The sequence below is a fragment of the Suricata suricatta genome, chromosome 6 (assembly GCF_006229205.1).
Source record: "Suricata suricatta isolate VVHF042 chromosome 6, meerkat_22Aug2017_6uvM2_HiC, whole genome shotgun sequence".
In the NCBI taxonomy this organism is placed as follows: Eukaryota; Metazoa; Chordata; class Mammalia; order Carnivora; family Herpestidae; genus Suricata; species Suricata suricatta.
In genome coordinates this window covers 25,582,534-25,599,949 of record NC_043705.1, presented here as the reverse complement: position 1 = coordinate 25,599,949, position 17,416 = coordinate 25,582,534, and the positions used below count along the sequence as shown (strand labels likewise).

The 17,416-nt window shown below is 45.2% G+C and overlaps 1 long non-coding RNA gene across 2 annotated transcripts in view; it reads right to left on the bottom strand.

The window, feature by feature from the left end:
• Positions 1-3,473: 3,473 nt before the first annotated feature.
• Positions 3,474-17,416, bottom strand: part of LOC115294187 — a 62,057-nt gene continuing 48,114 nt past the window's right edge. For both annotated transcript variants that reach the window (XR_003909758.1, XR_003909759.1), the window contains exon 6: positions 3,474-4,014. This is a non-coding gene — a long non-coding RNA (uncharacterized LOC115294187). The remainder of the gene's footprint in view (positions 4,015-17,416) is intronic.

The following is a 17,416-nucleotide window of genomic DNA, read 5'->3' as shown; positions in this document are numbered from 1 at the left end:
TCACCCATAAGCTTTGTACACATTTCCCCTGGGGGCGGGAGCGTAGCTCGCTGGTCCATACACCTGTTAGCATGTCCCCACATCCAGACTTGCTCCCAGCTCCCCCATCTCAACAGCTTTTTCATTTCACGCAGCAACCTTGCTTGTTTAGGAAGTCTTCCTCTGATTTCTAAGATTCTCAGTCTACCCCCTTCAGCCTTCTCCACACCCCGTGCCAACCCCAGGGTCAGGAAGCCAGAGACCTTGAGTCTAGCCCTTCAGCTCCATTCCCCTCAACACCATCCCTGTCCAGGCTTCTGAGCAAGCCTGGGTGTTCCTGTGATGGGAAAGGCAGAACTCTGACTTACGCACCAATGGCTTTGACTGCTGGATTGTCTTCTTTGCTCTGGCCACATTGCATCTTCTAGGAGCTCCCTGAGAGTTCTGAGGTCCCCCCACTTCCATCACTTGGAGGCCTATGAAGTCCACTTGGCCCCTGCAATGACCAGAGCTGTAGTGGAACATTGCCTAGCTGACTCAATTTGAGGGGCTACAAAGGGCTCCCAGACCAAAGGATCTCTCTCACCTACCTGCCTTGGGTCAGAAATGCCACCATTAGCAAGTCTGACAGCATCCACCCCTGATGAGGGCAAGTACCCCTCCCCGGAGAGGGGCATGGTCAGAGCAGGGAGACTCTGCTGGGAGTGGCTTTGGCAGGGACTTGCCTTGGGAATCTGGAAGTCTGGTGATATTTCACTCAAGTCCTACAGGAGACTTGCCACCCAGGAGCAGGAGGGGCCAAAGAAAATGGGCTATGACACAGAGCTTTGTCCAGAGGCTGCAGGCTGCATAGTGGGGGACAGTGAGGGCAGCCCCAGGCCCAGCCTGACCCAGGCAGAGATGCACTCAGGCCCCAGGATATGAACTAAGCTCAGCCTCTTCCTTCTCTCCTGCCTGTCCTCCTTTGTCCTGCACCTCCCTGCCTGAAGGCCCGGCCTCTTTAACATACTCCCAGCCACTGGGCTGTTAGTGGCCTTTGGACTGGGGAAGGATTGGAGCCTCCCTCCTGGGCTCCCCACCCCTGCTGGCAATCATCAGAAATAGGGAGAGGCCCAGAACTGTCACTCCCTGGGCACAGTCCCACAGTGTCCTCAACCGGCCAGTCCTGTTCTGCCCTTTCTCCCAGTGGGGAGGAGCTGGGGGCAGGGCCCAGACCTGGCCAGGGGCATTGTGTTGCCAGGGATCCTCAGCCCCACATGTGCCCATGGAGCCTACACTGTGTGGAGGCCCTGAATGAGGCTGGGCTGCTCCTCATTTCCTGACAGAGGGACTGAGGATAGGGTGGTGGGGGGTGGGGGGTGGGGTGGAGAGTCTTATGCTTTCCACAAGACCCCAAGGCTTCCAGAAAGGTTTCTTTGGAAGAGTGAGCCAGCCACATTTAATATAAGGAACTATTTCAGATGTGACATAATCAAGTCTAGCTTCAGGCTGCCTAAAAGAGCCAGGTATAGAAGCCAAATGTCTGGAAGGATGGTTTGGGTTCTGAGGACTGGGGTCCACTGCAGGCAAGGTGGGGGTCAGGAGGGTAGCCTCAACCCCTGTACCCAGATTCCAGGCCCCAATGTCCACCTCAAGGTACCAGTACAGGTCCTCTCAAATTCCCACTCTTACCTGTCCAGTTAGTAGCCACATAGCAGACATTAATAAAGCCCTTTTTAGATTAAGAGGTGTATGGAGAATTTCATGCTGCCCAGAGAGGGTAAAGAATGGTCAGGGGTATAGGCTAAGTCTGTCTTTGAACCTGCTGCTCATGGAAGAGGAGGCATCTCCAGGCCTGGCCTGAGCCTATGTCGAGGGTCCAGTCAGTAGCCAGGACCAGGATCATCTACCTGCTGGGTTACTGACGACAGCCAAGCTGGAGGCTACCTCCATCCTGGGAAACAGACCCTGTCAATGACCCTACTGGCCCCTCTTGGGCTTTGTTCCCCCTCTCACAGAGAAAGAGGGAAACCAAGTAGTGTGTATCATGGGCCTCAAGGCTCTGCACCTGGAGCATAGCACCCAATGCTAGGGCAGGGAGCAGCATACAGAGACACCCAGGGGACACCTTTGGATCAGAGCCACCTGCCTTTGCTCAGGAAGTAAGTGCTCAGCTCCCTCTCTCCAGCAAAATCCTGCTGTGTGTCCTATTTCCTCACCAGGCCCTCAGACACCATCTGGGGAATCCACCAGAGCATGATCTGCCTCCACCAAGGGTACAGTCCCCAAGGTAAGCAGCCACCAGACTTCTGCATGTTCTCGGGGAGGTCTTTGTGCAGCACCAAGAAGAACATCTCCCTCACTGGACCCTGGACTTTTCTGGGAAGCTCATCCCTCCCTCATGTCCCCTGCGGGCTTCCTGAGCCCCAGAACCTCAAAAGTACAGTCTAACAAAGTGGTTACTGACTGTTCCTCCACTCGGTAGCTATTTGTGAGCAAGATAATTTCTCTGAGCTTCACTGGCCTTGGTTATAAAGTAGAAATAATGACAGTCTTTATCCTAAAGGGTCATTGTGAGGATCAAGTAAGATCATCCAGGGGCTGGTACATAGTGAGTGGTTTAATAAACAAGTGGTATGATTATCATCATTATCTGTGGGTAACCCTCTTTAATCTGCTTCTCTTCTTTTGCTCCTTCCCTTTAGCTCCCTAAATCCAGAAGTGTCACCTTCCTAGAAGCTTCTGCAGTTTGAAAGAGGGTAGCTGGTCAGGTCCTGCTCCCACACAAGTGGGAGACAGGGATGTGTGTCTGAGCGTTCTGGTTGTGGAGCCTAGAATGAATTGTCCACTGACCCAGAATGTCTCGCTTAGGTCACCATCCACATTCTTAATTCAAGAGGATTTCAGGAATTAGCATTTCAGGGGTAGAAGGCAAGGCCAAGAAACAGAGAGGGTGAGGGAGTCACTGAAGGCTACACAGCAAGCTTAGACCAGAGTTGGCCTAGAGCCCCAGTGGACTGCCATCCAGCTCTCCTCACTGCCTGACTCAACAGCTCTCATTTCTTCAGAAGCCTCTCTGGAAACCTTACTCCGGAGCTTTCCTGTTCAGAGAAAGCAGCAAAGTGTAGAGCCAGCCCTCTGGGCCTAGAGCCCTGAACTCCCCAGGCAGACCCACAGGCTGACTGAGACGTTACCGGAGCTGATGATTCAACTTCCTGCCTTTTGAGAGCACCCAGACCGCAGAGGTTTTCTTGCTTGGAGGAGGGGGGACATCTCCCTGCCTTGGGCCAGGCAGAGCGGGTCAAGTCTCCACCACAAACCACAAGGACTAGGCGGTGTGTGGGGCAGGCCCTAGGGGGCCATGCTAGATCCCTGGCTGGTGTCTCCTGAACCCTGTCTCCTCTTTGGGTTAATGATTACTACTTAGGGTGACAAACTATCCTGTGTGTTTTTTTTTTTTTAATCTGCCCTGGTGTTAGCACCAAAAACTCCATATCCTGGGAAGCCCCTCAGCATTGGGCAAACCAGAACAGTTAGTTACTTTATTACTACCCGTATTTCAGGAGGACACAACTTCTACCTCAGTGACACTGGGAGCATGGGCCCCAGGACAGCACATTCTAGAACAGGGAATTGGCAAACTATGGTCTGAGGGCCTGATCTGGCCCTGTGCCTATTTTTGAACAGTCATGAGCTAAGAATAGTTTTTACATTTTTTGATGGTTGAAAACAAAGTTAAAGAATACTGTTTCATGACATGTGGAAATTACATGAAAGTCAAATTTCTGTGTTCATAAACCAAGGAACACAGCCCTGCCCATTCACTTATATATTGTCTTTTGCTTTCATATTACAAGGCAGAGTTGAGGGGCTGTGATTGAGACTGTATGGACCATAGACCGTCTCAAAGTCTCAAGTATTTAACTGTTTGACTCTTGATACAAACAGTTTGTTGACCCCTGTTCCAGAAGCAGGCAGAAGGTAGGGATGCTTGAGCTGCACCAGGTGTGGGTGTGTGTTGAGGGGGCAGTGATGCTTCCGTGAAGAAACTCAGAGCTGGAGGAGAGAGAGAATAGAGCAGGTTTGATAGCATAGCACGAATCCAGGATCTATTGGATTAGCTGTGAGGTGGGACAAGGTCCCAAGTTTCTCTAAGACTCAGTTTGCCCCTTTGCACGGTGAGGTGAAGGTAGGTAGACTCTGCTTCTCTCTCACTTCACGGCCTGGTCCTCTAAGCTGACTGTCCTCTCCAATGACTCAGGCACCCCAGGGACTTCTGTGTGGCCTACGGCAGGTCCTGTTCCCTCTGGGTCTGGCTCACAGAGTGAGTACTTACTTATTTGGCTTTCAGATCCTGTTCCCAGGACTGGAAACTCCATCCTAATTAACGTTTCAACAAAGCTTAGAAAGCACCTACTGTGTGAAAGGTACTTTTAGGGCCTCCTAATACTGGAATGGTCCAAGGAGTCCCTCTTTCCCTTTCATCCAGTTATTTGAGGTGGGGAGCTCTCCTCCCCAAGAGAAGGTGCAGTAGAGCAATTGGCTTCATAACCCTCTTCTTAGATGAACATACTAGAAACCTCTTAAGTGCCAGGTCATGTACTATGTGCTATTGAGCTGAGCCAGCAGGCAGTTGACAAGACTCTAGTGAAACTGGACCCAATGCCAAGTCTAAAGTGGGCTCCAACTTGATCCCTTTGCCCCTTCCCTGCTTTAGCCCTACAACAAGAAGTACTCCCTTTTTCTTTTTCAGAGGGTTGGGAAAGGAATTTATCTGAGTAAGGCATGTTTGTAGAAGGCTTGTGGGAGGGCCTGCCTCGGTGTGGACCTTCATGAGCCCCAGCTAAGCACCTGCAGTGGTCTGTCTGGAGGCCTGTGTACCCTCAGATCCTCTCAGCCCCCTCCTGGGCATTGTCGTCCCACTAGTCCACCTTCTTCTTCTTTGCCCCTGTACCCACAGTTCTGGTGGCTGACCTTAGTGCATAGGACATCTGAGAACCCAGATCACTAAGGATCAGGAGAGGGTACTACAGAAAGAGATGCTTAATTTCCAGGTTCTCTGAAATTTTTACTGGGGCTGATAGGGTTAGAGAGGTTACTTATCTTTTTTAAATAAACATTTTAATTGAAGTCTAATATGCTTGGGAAAAAAGTGCACAGCTCATAAGTATATAACTCTTGTGAACACATCTTTGTAACTATTACCTATGTGACCCAAAACAGGGCCTTACCAGTCTCCCAAGCTCCCTAGAGCCCTCTGTAAGTTACTGACCCCAAGGGTAACCACAATGGTATTCTCTGTCACCAGAGATTAGTTTTGTCTATTTTTGAAAATTTACATAAGTAGAATCATATAGTATGTGCTATTTTTATGTCTGGTTTCTCTTGTTCAGTGAGATTCACCCATGTTATTTATTATTAAATAGTTTACTCAGTTTCATTGCTATTCTCTGTTTTATGAATATACCATCACTGATTTGATACCATTGTTGATGGAAATTTGGGTTGTTTCAAGAAATAGTACATGTCTTTGGGGATATGTATGTATCCTTTTTTCTGGGTCTATGTACTTAGGAGTGGAATTATTGGGCCATCAGACATGTCTATGTTTAGCTTTAAAACATACTTATTTGCTGATAGTTTTCAAAGGATTTTTTAAAAGCTCAGACAAACTTCAGACGGATATTTCTAGAACTACTTATATTGCTGGGGAAAGGCAATGTCTCAACCCCTCTCTCAGCCTGCAAATACTTGCCAGCCAAATTCCAAAAATGGTTCACAAATGATGCCCATACACCCATGGGCTGTACCCCCAGCCTACTAACAATTGTACTGCATGGGTTTATGGGGGACACTAAGGCCTGCAGGACACGTGCAATACCAGATCCTTGGCCTAGAGGCCACAGAGTCCCATTTAGGCATCCATGGGACCTATAGTTTCAGGACTTCAAATCAAAACTTGGGGTCTGACAACTAGGCAACATATTTGAAGCTGGGACCAACTTGTGAAACCTACTTTTCTGACTATGGACAAGAGCAGTGAGGCTCCATGTAGGTTCAAGCCTCCCAACGTTGTCACACTGCCCCATGTGCCTGAGCACGTCTCTTCACTTGTACCAGGGCTAATCTGCCTCTGTAACTGACTTTGCAGCTCAGGCCTGCTTCAGGCCATTCCCAGAACCTGGTAGGGAAGGTCCTCATCTGATTCCTTTCTGAGCAGCTTCTAGTTCATGGAACCCTGATTCCTTGCCATTGGCAACACCTTCAAGGAGAGTTTCTCAGAGGTAGATTCTGCCCTCACGTTGGTCTCCCTGGGCCAGATTTTCAATCCTTAGAAGAGATGGAGCTTACTGCATCTCTGCAAGAAACCCCCTTCGGTATCTTATTTGGAAAGAGTGGCTTCTTTAAGGCTTAGTGATACTTTCCATCACTTGAAGGACTCATCAAGAGTAAACACTATGGTTAGCTTACTGCTCATTGCAGGAAATAATGAAAGCAGTACTCATGGCCCCCTCAGGGGAAGCAGGTTGTGAGGGGGTGTGGGAGAGAGCCCTAGAGATATCTTGGAGATGACCTGGACCAGTTTGGTTATTACGCTGATGCCAGGAAGAGTTTCATCATGGACCTACACTGGGTTTGTTAGCTCTCCATGCACAATGTGTGTGCTTGACTAAATATCCTACCAACCACTCCATCAGCCATGTGATCAGGTTATTTCCAGGTCATACATCCCCATACTGGCTTCTGTGAACTTATTGCTGAGATGTGGAGAAGTTGGGGGTGGTTCTAGAGTCCCCTCATTCAGATACCTGGCCTCTAGGTCAATGCTGAGTCCCCCAGGCTGTTGCTCAGTTGTCCCTCTGTATTCCCATCCATAAAATGGAATAATTTTGTCCCTTATCATGGTGCTCTGAAGAACAGTAACAGAGAAAAGGCCCCTGGTGATTTCATTGTGGACTTGCCAAAGAAGTTGGCTCCAGGCTGATGCTTTGGCAGGGTGTATATGGGAGAACCAATTAGAATTCTATTAGCTTCTGGGCCCCTGGGTGGCTCAGTTGGTTGGGCAGCCGACTTTGGCTCAGGTCATGATCTCACAGTTCGTGGGTTCGAGCCCCGTGTCAGGCTCTGTGCTGACAGCTCAGAGCCTAGAGCCTGCTTCTGATTCTGTGTCTCCTTCTCTCCCTGACCATCCCCCACTCATGATCTGTGTGTCTCTCTCTCAAAAATAAATAAAAATGTTAAAAAAATTAAAAAAAGAATTCTATTAGCTTCAGTTGATATGAAACTCACCCAAACTGGCTTAAGCAAAAGAGAATTATTTGGTTGGTTAGATTACGTAAGGGAAAAGTTCAGGGGCTTCAGGCACACCTTGATCCAGGGGCTCAACTATGTCATCCAGACCAGGGCATTCTTCATTTCTGCTTTCTTAAGGACTGGCCCTCTTCTTAAACTGTGGAGACAAGTCAGCTGCCAGCAACTCCAAGCTGACACCCTCACATCTCCAAGTCCAGAGGAAAGGACAACATCTTTTCCTAGAATTCTCAAATACTTAGTATTGGCTCTGATTGGACCTCAGGGCTTGGCGTACATCCCATGCCCAGCCCTAAACCAGCGATTGTGCAACTCTGCAAAGGGCGTAATGCACTATGCAACTCTGATTGGCCAGACCTGGTTCACATGTAACTCTCAAGCCTGGGAATTACTCCACCTGTAGCACATGAGCTGAAAATGATAAGAAGGAGTAGTTTCTTGGGTGAAAATTGGGTTGCTATTCCCAGAAGAGGAGGGACAGTTACTAAGCAGGGAAACTACAACAGTTCTCAACAGGGACCTCCCCTGCCTAGAACAGGAGTCCTCTGGCCCATGCCTCTTACTACATGATTGTGCTGTGCTTTGAGGTCAGGGATCATAACTATCCCCCCTCTGTATCTGCAGAAATATTAATAGAATGAATAATAATCTTGGGTAGGTGGGTTGAGCTTGATACCTTTTCAAACTTCTTTTAACATCTACCCTCTGATTTGATTCTTTGTTCTTCTTTTTGGCTACCCAGGATCTGAACCCTCTTCCTGTGATTGGGAATTCCCCTCATTTTGAGGCAAAGCCCACTTCCCATTGTAGAGGCTAAAAGTACCATATGTAGACTTTTCCCAGCCACCCCATGACTGGGAGAAGGCCCGTGACCAAGGCTCTGCCAATCCGACACACAGGCTCTGGACGGTGACCCAGGAGCTAGTGGCCCAAAGAAGCAAGGACCACAGAGAGTTCTCCTTGGTGGTTACTGTGGGTGTAGCCGGCCAGCGTTCCTAGGGCAGTGGAGATGGGGACAGCACAGAGCATAAGCAGGATCCAGCAGCCCAGCCTGCAGGGTCTAGTGCCTGATGGTGGTGGCAAGAGTGAGAACATGAGGTCCTAACTGAGCTAGTTTTCAGTATGATCTGGGCCCCTGTTCATGTCTGTGTCATCTGTGGGGTGTTTTTGCTCTGCCCAGAAATTCTCTGAGCTCTTCAATATTATTTTTCTGCTTAAATCAATTTAGCCTAAGTCAGTGAAGTCAATCTGCTTGAGCTAAGGGTCAATTTCTGTTGTTTGTAGTTAGAAACTCTGACTGTTGGAAGAATTCTGGAGTCCAACCCCCTGGATCATTCCCCTTTTTCAGACGGATAAAATAAGGCTTAGCATCTAGGCCAAGTTCATGCAATGAGAGTTGAGACCAGAACCCTGGACTAGGTCGGACACTCCTACGGCTGGGAGGTGAGAGCCCAGGCAAGAAAGAACTTTCTTACAAGTAGAGCTGCCTCACCAAATAGTAAGCCCCTTGTTACTGGAGGTGTGCAAGCAGATCTTGGGAGACTTACGGGAGAGGCCAAGCGAGGGGACTCTAGTTTCCTTCTTCATTATGGATTGTACATATTATCATCTGCCCAACCTAGAGTGAATGAGTAAGTACTCTTTATGAACACAAAGGTGTTAAAGGGGAAAACACAGCTCCTGGTGCCACAATTCCAAACACCCATACTCTCTTGCGAGCCAGCCTAGCCCCGGCCCAAAGCACAACTGCCACTAGTCTTGGGTCCCAGAGCAAAGTCACGGTGTTTACTGGCCTGCATCACTTTAATGAAAAAGCCCCTACACCGAACAAATACAAGCACAGACATTTGCAACTAATTATGGTAGTGCTGATCAGTCATATTTCATTGCAAATTGCATGTTGCAATTGATACTGGGCGAGTCAAGAATAAACTGGTTGTCTGGAAAAGTGACACGGGCACACAAGACTAGATTAATAATTCAATTTAGACTCAGTCAGAGACTCTGAAGAAGAGGAAAAAGCAGATTAGCATTGCCTTAAGATTGCTTGTTTACCCAGTACTTCTTGCCAATGTGCCTGGCTTCTAAGGGAAGCTGATCCTCCTTTAGAGTCCTCCCACTTCGGGAGACCACAGGGCGTTGAGTATTCCAGCCTTTAATTCCTGGTTTGCAAAATTGCAGCCCTGAGTGGGATGGGGAGGGGAAAACTGCCCTTCATCCCAGCTGCTGCTGAGAAGCCTTCTCAGGAAGCTTTTGGGGGGACAGACACCTCCTGTGGCAGTGAACCACATTCTTGGCCTCCCATAGGTAGGTACTGGGATGAGGGATGTAATCTATGTTGAGAACCCAGGTGGGTTTCGCCAGCTCAGGTATGGCTCCAGAGGAGTGAGCCCTGAGAAGGTGTGAAAGAAACCAGTAGGGCCTTACAGATCTCCTCAGTTGGCTTGGTCCCCTTGGGGTCCCAAAGAGCTATGAAGTCCAGAGTTCCAGCTTGTGTGGAGGCCCTAAGATGGATGGGCAATGTCCTCAGGATTGGGCCTTCCTGGAAGGTCACTGTGTCCTTGCACCTGGGGAGGAAGGTAGGAAGGAGACACAGAGCAGGCAGAATGTACAGGTGTTTGTGTGTGAGCGGGGTTAGGTACCTGTATGCCCATGAGATGCCACCTTGAGTGGCCACCTTGAACTAGCCAGGAGTGCTTCACATTCAGCTGCTCAGCAGCCCCAAATGGATTGAGAATCAAGCAGCCTGTAATGTGCATGGAGCCACTGGCCCCCACTCCAACTACCCTCATTCCTCAGGCCTGTGCAGAGGAAAGTCTTAATCCTCATCCTCTAGATTTGAGTTCAAAACTCAAATGTCTACAGGGAAGTGGGCCAGCTATGGGATGGAGGAGTGTTGGTGAGCTTGAAACTGATTGGCGGGGAGTGGCTGTGATTCAGCTTCAGGAGTCTGCCTAGAGACAATATAAGTTGGAATTCAGAAAAAGGCTTAGACCAGGGATATAAATTTGCAAGTTGTCAGCAACAGAATGTTATTTAAAGCCAGGACACTGAAGGAGATTATCAAGGGAGTTTGTGAAGATAAGAGATTAAAAGAGGTCCAAGGACTGAGCCTTGGAGATGAGGAAGTACCAGCAAAGGAGACAGAAGACAGGCAACCAGAGAGGTAGGAGGGAAACTAGGAGAGGGTGGTGATGATCCACGTGCCAAGGAGGGAGAGATGAACTCTACCAAGAAGCAAGCAAGGTGATGCCTGATATTTGAGAACCTGGAAAGAACCTGACAGACACAGCTTTGTTGTACTGGTGGGGGCTAAAGCCTGATGGGAGAAAGGAAGCAGGCAGAGGACTTGAGATAGCAAGAAGAGCCATTCCTTTTAGGAGTTGGGTCATGAAGAGGAGGAGAGAAATTGGGTAAGAGTTTGAGGGGGGATATAAGGCCAAGAGGAGATTTTTCTTTAAGATGGAAAAATCACAGTATTTTTGTGTACTGATGGGAACAATCCTGGAGACAGGGGAATTTTGATGACGTAGGTGAGAAAAGGGATAAATGTTGGAGTGAAGTCCTTGAGTAGACAGGTGGAGATAGCATCTGGTGTACAAAAAAGGGGGCTGTCCTTAAATAGGAGCATGGACAGTTCACCCATATTAGCAAAATGAAAACCAGAGTTGATGAGCACAGATGCAAGTGGGTGGGGGAAGTAGTGGTGGAGCCCGTGGAACTTCTCTGGTGAGGGCTTCTATTTTCTTAGCAAGCTAGGAACAGGTTGTCAGCTGAGAGTGAGGTGGAAGAGGAGGTGTGAGGCAGTCGGCTGAGAGAGAGGGTGTAAGTGCCCTTGGGGGTGTAGTACAATTTCTGGGTAGCCTGTAGGTCTCACTGAGGGAGGCTTGTGCTCATTAATTCAAAGGGAGACTGGTCAGCCATTCTGAGTTTTTCTTTAGTCTCAGGCAGCCTGTGGATACAGGTGTAGGGTAGATACAGGACTGAGTTTAACCCGGGCTGTGATTTTGCCAGGTGACCATTCTGCAGGGAGGGGCAAGGGAGAGACTATGGCATTGGACCATGGACTCTGAGCTGGGTAAGGAGGGAAGAGGGGCCTGAGGAAGCAAGGGACCATGAACATTTTCTTGGATCAGGAGGCTCCAAGATGAGCTGTTAGATTGGGGGCACTAGCAGGAGTGAGCTAGAGAGAGAGATACTGTTTACTAAGAGGGGAAACAGATAACCACCAGTTGGAAGGCTGGCTGCTGGAGCAAGAGGCTGAGGTACTACATAAGCCAAGACTGTGAAGAGGAGACCAAAGGGCTGAGGAGCTGGTTCATTTGCATGAATGCAGAAATTAAAACCTAAGGCAGAGTGCCCCTGGAGAGGGAAGGTGGGGAACTGTGAGCCAGGAGCTAAAATTTTCAAAGAACGAGGGGGAGAGACCAACGGGGCCTGTCAATGGCTGTCAAAAGTGGGAGAACCCATGGTCTGGTCTGATTACCTGGCTTCCAGACATGGGTGTTTCCAAGGAGGAGGGCAAACTGTGACACTTAGGGGCAAAATGGTCATTCCCTATCCCAAACCCAGGGTCACAAGGACCATAAGAGGGGAAAGAGCCACCATGTGAGAGGCTGAATGGGAAGCGGAGCCCTTACAGGAGAGGTAGTTTTCCATGAAGGCAAGAAAGCAAAGAGGACATTCTGAAATGAGGTTGAAGATATGAGGGAATTTACTGATGGCAGACCATGCATTTCAGAGACCAGTGAAAGGATTTCTAGACATGCAGAAGGATAGGTGATGAGGTCAAAAAAGGGTAATGCAGAGGCACATGGGGCTGAGAATCCTGCAGTGAGGGATGCCCTCGGAATTCTGGACCGCTTGTGAGACTAGTATGAACAGGGATAAAGGGGCTGTTGAGAGCAGTCCTGAAGGGCCCATGGCAGATGGTGGTGGCCTGGTGGGGTTGGTTGGGAAATGAGAGGAGGGAGCACCTGTCAGGAGCCCTCTTCACTCCTCTGATGGTGGTCTGGAGGTTGGAGGAGGAGCAGTCTTCCCAGAGCAGGTAAAGCCCTGGCATCCTTCTTTAGTGCCACTTAGAAATATTACTCAAAACCCTCTTCATAGAACTGAAAAATAAAACTACAGACACGTTAATGAAAGAGAATTATCCAGAATAGACTCATATATGGCATAATAAATCTGTATATAATAAAGTTTGCCCTCAAAACAGTAAAGATAAAAAGGATGACTTCTCCTCTCCCTGCAGGGACAAGTCATTAACTATTTGAGAAAAAATAAATCCAGAGTTTTACCTTAAATCTTACATTAGATGAATTCAAGTGACCTAAGAAACTAGTGTAAAAAATATGATATTAGTGTAAAGATAGAGACCCACACAGACATGATCAATTGATTTTCAACAAATTGTACCATGACTGGGGAGCCTAGGTGGCTCAGTCAGTTGAGCGACTGACTCTTGATCTTGGCTCATGTGATGATCTCACAGCTCATGAGTTCAAGACCTGCATTGGGCTCTCTGCTGATGGCATGGAGCCTGCTTGAGACTCTGTCTCTTTCTCTCTGCCCCTCTTTCCACTTGTGTTCGGTCTCTCTCTCTCTCCCTCTCAAAATAAAATAAAGCTAAAAAAACAAAACCCCACAAAAAACCCAAATAATAATACCAAGGCAACTCAATGGGGAACAACAATCTTTCCAACAAATGGTGCTGGGAACTATTGGATAGCCATGTGTAAAATTCATACCACATACATATACCATTTATACCATATACAAAAATTATATGATATGGATTATAGGACTATATGTATGAGCCATATCCAAATTACATATACAAATATTATACAAAAATGATATACAACCCAATTTAAAAATAGACAAAAGGCTTGAATTGAAGAAGACTTTACCAAAGAAGTTATTTAGATAACAAGTAAACAACATGAGATGCTCAACATCATTTGTCATTAGGGAAATATAAATGGAAACAATGCACCCACTAGAAGGACCAGAATTTAACAAGACCGACCAAATCAAGTACTGACAAGGATGGGAACCGTGATCGCCCTGGGATGGATGGACCACAAAAGTGCCACGAGGAAACCCTGGGAAATTACTGGTATGTTTTATGAGCAAAGCAGAGTTTAACCTTCAGTTAAACCTTCAGTTGCTCGGTTGATAGTCATTTCAGTTGTTGCCGGTTTGGGCTTGTGGCTGACGCAAAGATGTGTCACCCAAATCCTTCCTCAAGGAAGGATTTGCTGTCCAGTTGCAGAGAGTGTGATAAGCAGAAACCTGCAGCTGTAGTTTATTCAGGGTCTGCCTGAGCTGCAGAGGGTTGCCTTGCCCCTTCTCAGAGCAGCTTGCATCCAGTGACTGAGCAAAGTAGGGATATAGAGGCTGGGCCATTTTAATCCAATCTGGGACAATCCAGATGCACAATATTTGCTCCAGAGTTCCCTGCCAACTTGGCTTAGACGTCAATGAATGTGCATCACAGTTGGACTTCTTCTGCTCAATCCTGCTTCCTCTCCCTTCCTTTCATTGATGTTTATCCCTAATGTCCGTCATAAATACCTTGCACTCCAAACTCCATCTCAGCATCTGTTTCCTGGGAACCAGATTTATGACAGGGCTATGACAAACTGAGCTCCTATGACCATTCTTGTCCATGCTTCCTGTCTTATTAACACTCTTTTCTGTAGGATGTTTGCCTAGGAATGGAATTGCTGGCTCGTAGTGTATGTTATTTTCAGCATACTTGGATAATGCCGAACTGTTTTTCCAAAATGGTTGTACATCTTTATGTAAATTTATGTAGATGAATGTTTTTGGTAATATTTGGTATTGTGACTTTTAAAATCTTAGTTAATTTGGTAAGTGTGTAGTGATATTTTACTGTGATTTTGACTGACATTTTCCTAGTTACCAAAAAAGTTGAACAGTTTTAGGTTACTGGCCTTTGGGTTTCTTTTTTTTTTCAAACTGCCTATCTTTTGCCCATTTTTCTTTTTCCCAAGTTATTTTATTATTATTTATCTATTTGTTTTAAAACCACTTTATTAAGGTATGATTGACATACAAAAAGCTGTACATATTTCATATATACAGCGTGATGAGTTTGGATTGCACATTCTTCTACTGGGTTGTCTTCTATTATTATTTCTCATGGGTCCTGTGTATATTCTGGATAAAAGCCTTTTGATAGTTTTATCTGTATTATTATCTTTTGCTACTCTGTAGAGTGCCTTTTCACTCTCTTAATGTTGTCTTTGATGAACAGAAATTCTTCATTTTATCCATCTTTCTTTTGTAGTATTGCTTTTTGTGTTTTTTTTAAATTTAAAAATGTTTAATGTTTATTTATTTTTTAGAGAGAGAAGGAGGGAGATAGATTGTGAGTGGGGGAGGGGCAGAGAGAGAGGGAGACACAGAATCTGAGGCAGGCTCCAGGTTCCAAGCTGTCAGCACAGAGCCCAATATGGGGTTCAAACTCACACAAACCACAAGATCATGACCTGAGCTGAACTCAGACGCTCAACCGGCTGAGCCACCCAGGCTCCCCTTTTTGTGTTTTGTTTAAGACCATTTCCTTTACTAAGATTATGGATATATTCTTCTACATTTTCATTATTTTTTCTACAATATTATTATTAATGTTTATTTATTTATTTTGAGAGAGACAGAGTGCATGCACACATGTGCGGGGGAAGAACAAAGGGAGAGAGAGAATCCCAAGCAGGGTTCGTGATGTCAGCACAGAGCCCAGTGTGGGGCTTGATCTCGAACTGTGAAATCATGACCTGAGCCAAAATTGAAAGTCAGATTCTTAACTGACTGAGCCACCTGGGTGCCCCTCTACATTATTATTTTAAAACTTTACAGTTTTGCCTTTTCTGTTTAGGTACATATACACCTGAAGTTAATTTTGGTGTATGTGTAAAGTAGGGTTTCAATTTCATTTTTTTCCTATAGAGATACCCAGTTGTTCCAGCCAAGTTTATTAAGAGTCTGTCTTTCTGCCAATGCTATACCATGCCACTTCTGTCAAAAACCAAGCATCTCGATATGTACAGCTCGATTTCTGTAATCTCATCTCTATTCCATTGAACTGTCTATCCCCAAATCCATGCCACTCTCTTAATTACTATGGCTTTATAGTAATCTGATACAGTAGCAGCAATTCCTCTAACCTCATTCTTCCTCTAGAGTGACTTAGCTATTCTTGGCCTTCTACACGTCCACATAAATTTTGGAATCATCTTGTCAAGTTCCACAAAAAAATCCTCATGAGTTTTTATAGAAATAAAATTGAATCTATAGATCACTTTGGGAAGAAGAGACGATCTTTGTAATAGTTTAGTCTTCCAATTCATGAATACTATAGCTCCATTTATTAAGATCTTTAATTTATGACAATAATTCTTTAAATTTTTCTCATTGGAGACTTATTCAAATTTTATTAGCTTTATTCCTAGTGATTTGGTATTTTAAAATGATATTATAAATGCTATCCTTTGAAAATATAATTTTCTTTTTGTTGATGTTAAATACATTGGTTTGTAATATTTACTTTTTTTTAAGTCCAAGAAACTTGCTGGGATTTCTTAATAATTCTAATTACATGTAGAACATTTAAAAAATTTCCTCTGTACACTATCAAAACATCTATAAATAAAGGAAATTTTGTTTCTTCCTTTTCCAATCCTTATTCCTTTTCTTTCTTCACTGTGCTGGCCAGGATCTCCAGTATAATGTGGAATAAAAGTGGTGGTAATGGATATCTTTGTTTTGTTCCAATTTTCAAAGGGAAAATTTCCAATGTTTTACCACTAAGTATGATGCTTGCATTAGTTATTTTTTAAAAGACAGCCTTTTTAAAATTAAGGAAGTTTCTTTCCAGTTCCATTTTGGCTCAAGGTTGTTATTTCCCCCCATTTATTTATCCATCTGATTCAATGGATGTTGCATTTTATAAAATGCTTTTTCTGCATCCATTGAGATAACTAGAAGATTTTTCTTCTTTAATCTATTAATGTGATAAATTACATTGACTGGGTTTTTAAAGTTAAACAAAGCTTGAACTTCTAGGATAATTATAACTTGGTCATATGCACTATCTTTTTTATATGATGATAAATTTTGTTTAACTTAAAGTTTATTTATTTTGAGAGAGGGAGAGAGAGAATAAGTGGAGGAGGGACAGAGAGAGAATCCCAAGGAGGCTTCAAGCTGTCAGCGCAGAGCCCAACTGAGGGCTCTACATCACAAACCCTGAGATCGTGACCTGAACTGAAATCAAGAGTCAGTCACCAACTGAGCCACCCAGGCACTCCAACAAATTTCAATAATATTTTGTTTAGGGTTTTATATGTATATTCATAAACAAGATTGGCCTCCAATTTTCCTATACTGACCCTGTTAGATTTGGGGGTCAGGGTCATATTAGTTCCATAAAATGAGTTGAGGAGGATAACCTTAGTTTTTTGGAAGTAGAAACTTCTAAACTTCGGAAAGTTTGTATATGAATGGCATTTTCTATCTGGAAAAAATAAATCTTTGTGGGATGATTTTAAATTACTGATAGAATCTCTTTAATAAAATATAAAATATTTAAGAATAAATATAATCAAGGAAGCATATGAGTTATATACTGAAATTATAATGCATTTTTGAGAGAAATTAAGGGGAAAAAAGAAATTAAAGAAGACCTAAATAAGTGGAGTAGATATCCTATGACAATATTGTTGAGATGGTAACCTACAAGAGTCAGGGCAATCCCCATCAGATTCCTATGGTTTCTTTGCAGAAACTGACAAGCTGGTCCTATATCATGTAGGAAATGCAAGGGACCCAGGGCAACCAAAACAATCTGGATAAAACCCATGAAGCTGGAGGACTCACACATCCTGCTTTCAAAACTGAGTGCAAAGCTACAGTAATCAAGACTATGTGATATTGGCATAAGGAATAAACACACAGATAATAGAATAAAAGTGAAAATTCAGAAATAAGCTCTTGCGTTTAAGGTCAACTAATTTTTAACAAGGGCATCAAGACAACTTAATGGGCTAAAAGAAAAACAGTGCTGGAATGACTGAAAGTTCATGTGCAGAAGAATGCAGTTGGATCCCTACCTCAAACCATA